The following is a 7,500-nucleotide window of genomic DNA, read 5'->3' as shown; positions in this document are numbered from 1 at the left end:
GTGACCTTGATCTCAAGGTCACAGAGCAAAATCCGGTCAGATTTTTGAGTCATACCAAAAGTTCCCTAATATTAGGTCCACAATGATAACAAAAGTATTTTCTGAATCCTGAGAGTGTCTTCTGTTCAAGACTTCATAACAGCAATAATGATCAGTTGCTAATGGTCATTACACAGTCCTGATTAAAGACCACACACGGGATCAGTGGTTTCACTTTGATGACGCCCGTTTCTGTGTACATAATTTACCATGACTTAGTAGCTTGCCATATATAAGGGTGTCTAAATGGCTCACTTGGTAAGCTGCTGTACTCACGCAGTTGCAAGCGCTGGTTCGAATCCCCGCAATATTCATCCCTACGTGTCAAGTGGGGTTGGTGGAGGATTAGTGCCCCTCCCTGTAAAACAATTAACTCTAAGCCCTTGACCACCCCGTTTGGGATACATGGCGTCTGGCAATGGATGGACGTATACAGATCTTGGATAGAACAAAAATCATGACACTTATGTTTACACATTAAATTTATGACTTATTATTAATAATGCACCATTTACCACAACCACTCTTAATACTGTGTATATTTCAAAGACTGTACACCATATCTGATGTACAAGTGTGGATTTTTTTTTCTTTTGTCATTCTAATCTGGAATGTGGCATCTGGAATGTGGAGTTCTTTGGATATTGTTTCAGCAGTTTCAGAATCCTAGTTATTATTATTATTGTGGGTTGTATAATTGTGATGTTGACCATAACATACGACAGCTGAAAGATTGAACGTGAGTGGATGAGGTTGCTTCCAATTCGGGCGCACCCCATTGGAACGGATAACAGCGAGAACGGACTTAAAACTATAAATAGTATCATTATTGGTGGTAAGATTTGCATTATTTGTAGTATTTGTGGTAATATTCGTAACAGTAACGATGAAATTACCATTCCTCCTACCCTCATATTTACTTCGCCATCAGTCAAGCGAGCCTCTCACTCCCGCACTCACACAGTTGCTCAGTTGACGGTGGACGTAAACAAAGAACATGGCCGCCGCTCACCCCTTCAATTTACCGCAATTACCGGCCTTATTAGCCCCTTACCTGCACCGGCTAAGTGGTACGCCCCTAACTGCTTCATCGGGTAATTTGTAAGCCGATATTAGCCGGAAATAACGCTAATTGGGTTATTATAGACGCAAGAAGCATTAGTAAACATACTTTGGATATAGAACCGAATTCTATGTGGGTTTGGAGATTTCGTAAAGCCTCTTCCTTTGTGATTTATTCTGCACATTGTACCTCATTATCTTTGTGTATGTTATTGATGCAAACTGTGTCGATATTAATACGGGAAAAATAACATACAAGGGAATGTTAAGGTGTAGTTTACAAAATATGTTGACAAGAAAGAGGTACAGTGAAGCTTGCTATGCCACGTCGAATACGATCCATATACCGTAATCTGCCCTAATTCCTTTTCACTGTGATGATGATGTGTGTGTGTTTTTCCTGGTAGTTTGCAGGCGATTTTATGAAACTTATTATTATCATTATTATTATCATCTTCATTATTACTACTACTACTACTACTACTACTACTACTACTTTTATTATTATTTTTTGTACTTGAGGGATTATATATGAGGACATCGTAAATCCCTTCACGACGAGGAGAGGGGTTGTCATAAGCTAAATAAAATCGTCTGACTCTTGTAAGAACGTACCACAAAAAAAAAAAAAAGTCATTGGAGTGTAGGGATTAGTTTCTTTTTGAGCCTATTAGAATTCAAAGAGAAAGAGAGAGAGAGAGAGTTTCCTCCTCCTCCTCCTCTCCTCTTCTCTCCCTGTCCTTCTCTGTTCGTAGTTATTTTGATCTTGTTTTTTTCTTGTCGGTTTCAGTTTAGAGTTTGTGTGGAAGTTTGGTGGTTAAGTCGAAATACAATCTCTCTCTCTCTCTCTCTCTCTCTCTCTCTCTCTCTCTCTCATCACCATTCACTCCCCCACATGCAAAATTCGTTCTGTTGAAAAGTTGGACATTTTACAGAGCAGTTTTTACCATCAATTTCCTTCCCTATTTCCTCCAGTTTTCACCAACTGTCTTGTACCCATTTCACCAGTTTTGTACCCATTTTGTACCCAATTTTGTACCAGTTTTTACCAATTTTGTGCCAGTTTTCACCAATATTGCACCATTTTTCACCAATTGTGTACCAATTTTCACCAATATTGTTCCAATTTTCACCAATATTGTGCCAGTTTTCACCAATTTTGTACCAGTTTTCACCAAGTTTGTGCTAGTTTTCTCCAATTTTGTACCAATTTTCACCAATTTTGTACCAATTTTCACCAATTTTGTACCAGTTTTCACCAAGTTTGTTTCAATTTTCACCAATTTCGTGCCAATTTTCACCTATTTTGTGCCAGTTTTCATCAATTTTCTACCAATTTTCACCATTTTTGTACCAGTTTTCACCAATTTTGTTCCAGTTTTCACCAATTTTGTTCCAGTTTTCACCAATTTTGTACCAGTTTTCACCAATTTTGTCAGTTTTCACCAATTTTGTGCCAGTTTTCACCAATTTTGTTCCAATTTCACCAATTTTGTGCCAGTTTTTGCCGATTTTCTTCCCATCTCCATATTTTTTTCTTGTTGCAAAGGTTCCATTCCCCAAGAGGTGACTGGAGGCTCTTCGCTGGTCATCTGCCCTTAAATGTACTGGTCATCTACCCTTAAATGTACTGGTCATCTACCCTTAAATATACTGGTCATCTACCCTTAAATGTACTGGTCATCTACCCTTAAATATACTGGTCATCTACCCTTAAATATACTGGTCATCTACCCTTAAATGTACTGGTCATCAACCCTTAAATGTACTGGTCTTAAATGTACTGGTCATCTACCCTTAAATGTACTGGTCATTTACTCTTAAATGTACTTGTCATCTACCCTTAAATGTACTTCGAAGGGGGTAGAATGGGGATGGGGGTGTTACTGTTTATAATCTCTCTCTCTCTCTCTCTCTCTCTCTCTCTCTCTCCCTTACTTGTTTCACCGTCTTCATTATTTTTATAACTTGTCACTTCACCAACTTGCAAATGGATATCGGACACCTCATTAAATCTCTCTCTCTCTCTCTCTCTCTCTCTCTCTCTCTCTCTCTCTCTCTCTCTCTCTCTCTCTCTCTCTCTCTCTCTAACATCCCCACCTTCCACACTTCCCTACGTACACTCACACTTACACCCTATTACAAAATCGGATACAGAGGCAGAGTGAGTACAGTATTGATACCTAGACTGAGGAAAACCATACGAGGAGCATTGAAAAGTGATAAATTTCGTGTTATCTTTCCTAAACGCTGATAACTTGAGAATCTAATTTAAAATATTCATCTTCAAAGGACCTTATCATGCGGCACTTGATAAGGGAGCACACAGCAGCCCGACAGAGTGATATTAAATGAGATTGTTGGATGATATTGGTAAAGCTTTCCAGTCACATTAAGCAAACGTTTCGCGGAGTTGTAGCCGTGTGGTGAGAGAGAGAGAGAGAGAGAGAGAGAGAGAGAGAGAGAGAGAGAGAGAGAGTGTACTGAGTTTGTTTGCAAGTCACATAATTGTTCATTTGCGAATTTTGGACCACAGTAAGTTGAAAATATCGGCATTAATAATTTTCATGTCATTAACACAAATTGCGTTTACAATAGACAGATATGGCATGAAAACTGATAGACAGTGTTATGCCTCATTTCTGCCGTAAATGTGCAAAATACGATATTGCAGAGAGCCCATCTTTTCAGTGTTTGACAAATTGCTTATTATTTCTCCTTTACGGCTAAATTGAAGTATCACAGGTCCAGCAAGCTCTTGATATTATTTGAAGGTCATTACCACGGTATTTACCTAGTTTTACTGCGATTTATCTTTATGTTACGACAATTATCAGTGTCGATATTATAAACTTATTTTTTCCCGAAGCTCAGACGTAGCGAGTTATTAGCCTACTTGATATATTGGTTCATCATTACTACCATTTAGCTCCGTGGTTGCGAAATACCTGCTATATATGTCATTCCTGCTAACGTCACGGGATTTTACAATTAGGAGAAACACACACACACACACACACACACACACACACACACACACACACACACACACACACACACACACACACACACACACACACACACACACACACACACACCGATGCAAACTATCACAATGAACGCTTTAGCAGACGATTTCATCCCACGTACAGGAAATCACCAGTCAGTGGGTATTGGTAATGTCGCTTGGATAAATATTGAAACTTGTAATCCCCGGCTTAACACGTCCCCGGCAGAATGACACGGAAGTTTGATTGACACGGAAATTAGATATACCGTATTTTTCTCTCTCCCAGGTCACGGAGGATGCAACCACTACGCAACGCCGTTCAGGTAGGGATTTAGTTTTGCGTCTCGTTGATCTGTTTAGTGTTGATGGTAGTACACAGTTTATTTTCCATCCGTTTTTTCCTATGCAGTTTCCATGACATTTTATTTTTCCCCATATTACAAGCGGGTCTTTCTCATTTTTTTTCCTGTTTTTGCTGGAGGAATTGGTGAGTGTTTTTTTTTTGTTTTTTTTTTTTGTTTCTTCGTCTTAGAGAACAGATGTCATAATTACGCCAGTCTTATAAGAAAACAGTGTCGTAAGGATTAATAGATTTTATGCTGTGTAATTTTCTTCTCTGTCCTCCCTCTTCCTCTCTCTTCCTTTCTCTTCCCCCTCCCCCCCTTTCCTCCTTCCCGCCTCTCGTGTCCTTTCCCCACTTCTGCCGTGTTACCCCTCCTTCCTCCCCTCTTCCCCTTTCTCATTCTTGTTCATTTCCTCTTTTCCCTCATCTCATCTGCCCTCTCCTCTTTCCCTGCTCTTTTCTTTCTTCCCTCCCTCCCCCCCCTCTCACTTCTATTCCTCTTTTTTCCTCCCCTCCTCTCCTCATCTCTCCTCCCCTCCCCTTCTCCCCTTGCCTTCCAGCTGCCGTCTGAGTTATGGGGTCGATGGAGGGGGGGAGGGGGTGATGGATGGGGTGGAAAGAGAGAGAGAGAGAGAGAGAGAGAGAGAGAGAGAGAGAGAGAGAGAGAGAGAGAGTAGATTAAGACAGACAGACAGATGGATAGATAGATAGACAGACATATATAAATAGAAAGGATTGATATCGATGTTCCGAGAGAGGAGGGGGAGGCAGATAGATAGATAACTCATAGATAGATACATAGACGAAGAGATAGATTTCTAGATAGATGGATAGAAAGAGAAAGAGAGCGTGGGCGGGTGGAATGAACAGATGCGAATTTTGCGGCCATTTGGGAACGATCGTTTGAACTTTTGTAAATTCAAAAACGGCCGTTGGAAGCGTAACGGTTCTTTTTAAACGTACTCCAGCTCTCCAGTTTAAAATAATGTAATCCCCCCCCCTCTCTCTCTCTCTTTCTCTCTCTCAGCCGGAAAGTTGACTTAGCTGTGTAAACTTATAGATCCATCTCCCCCATCTCCCCAACACACACACACACACACACACACACACACACACACACACACACACACACACACACACACACACACACACACACACACACACACACACACACACACACACACACACACACACAGCTGTCGTGCGTGAACAGGGAACGAATTGGGAGGGAGGGGGGGGAGAGGGGAGGGAGAGGAAGGAAGGGGAAGAAGAGGAGAGGGAAGGGAGTAAGAGAAGGGAGGGAGGGATGAAGAGGAGTGAAGGGGAAGGTGAGGGAAGGGAGGGTAGAGACGGGGAGGGAGGAAGGGAGGGAGGGGAGAGAAAGTCAGAGGGAGGGGAAGGTAAGGGAGGGGCGAGGGAGGAAGGAAAGGATGGAGGAGGAAAGAGGAGAAGAGGAGAGAAGGAAGGGAAAAGGAGGGAGAGAAAAGAGTGGGAGTAGAGGGAGAGGAAGGAGAAAGGTAGGGAGGATGTGAAGGAAAGGGTGAGAGAGGTAAGGGTAAGAAGGAGGGAAGGAGGGAGAGGGAAGGGAAGAGGGAGAGGAAAAGAGGGAGGAAAGTGAGAGAAGGGGAGAGAAGAGAGACGGGAGGGGAAGAGAGGAAAGGAAACTGAATTAAGGGACAAAAAGGAGGTGAAAAAGTGAAGGCAAACTGAGGGAATGAAATATTGAGAGAGAGAGAGAGAGAGAGAGAGAGAGAGAGAGAGAGAGAGAGAGAGAGAGAGAGAGAGAGAGAGAGAGAGAGAGAGAGAATAATTTAAGACGAGCTACGATAGATAACAGCTGGACAGAAGTGACTGATAGATGGTAAATAGAAAGATAGATTGATAGATACATAGATAGGTAGTTTGATAGATATACTGATTGACAGACACAGATAGACAGATGGATAGATAGAGTGATAGATATACTGTAGTTAGATAAACAGATAGCTAGAATTAAGAAAGGGGGAAAATAGACAGACAGGCAGATAGACTGATAGATAGTCACAGATTGATACCAAGATAGATAGATAGATAGCTAATTATTACTATTTATATTGTTTCAAAATATATATGATAATTTAGGCCAAAGTTACCTGTATTACCAGGAATTACGTGCAGGTGTGTGTGTGTGTGTGTGTGTGTGTGTGTGTGTGTGTGTGTGTGTGTGTGTGTGGTATAGATTAGGTGTGGTGTGGTGTGGTATAGTTTGGCGTGGTGAAGTGTAGTGTGGTGTGGTGTGGTATAGTGTGGTGTGGTGTAGTGTAACGTTTGGTCTCTTGTTTTCGGAGTGTGTTGTGGTGTGGTGTGACGTGCCTTTGTGTTGTGCTGTGGTGTGTGGTGTACAGTGGCTGGTGTAAGCTTCCTACACCTTTAATGTGTCTGACGTCATCACACCACACCACACCACACTACTTCACAACACACCATATCACACCACACCACACTGCACCACACCACACCACACCACACCACACCACACCACACCACACCACACCACACCACACCACACCACACCACGCTACTTCACATAACACTACTTCATATCACACCACACCACACCACACCACACCACACCACACCACACCACATTATAATGAAATTCTGTGTGGTGTGTAGTGGTGGTGATGTGGTGTGTTTAGGTGAGTAATGGTAATGTGATGTAATGTGATGTGATGTGGTGAGTGAGGTGTGTGGGTGTGTGATGCTATGTGATGTGTGGTGATGGTGTGGTGTGGTGAGATATACCGATTGCTGTGTGCGTGGTGTGTCATATGATAGTGACTGTGATGTTCATGTGATGATGGTGATGGTGGTGGTGGTGGTGATTGTGCTGCTAATGTGTGTTTGGATGGTGTGGTGATAGGCTGTGGTGGTGTTAATGTGGTAATGATGATGATGATGGTGATGATGATGATGATGATGATGATGATGATGATGATGATGATGATGATGCCTCCTACCCCACCTAGAATACCACTTACTCTCTCACCAACCCCTTCACCACGAT

This window comes from Coenobita brevimanus, chromosome 1, assembly GCF_032717465.1.
Source record: "Coenobita brevimanus isolate Jiangsu-jjx chromosome 1, ASM3271746v2, whole genome shotgun sequence".
Classification (NCBI taxonomy): domain Eukaryota; kingdom Metazoa; phylum Arthropoda; class Malacostraca; order Decapoda; family Coenobitidae; genus Coenobita; species Coenobita brevimanus.
The sequence above is the reverse complement of the archived record's forward strand: the minus strand, read 5'-3'. Positions refer to the sequence as shown.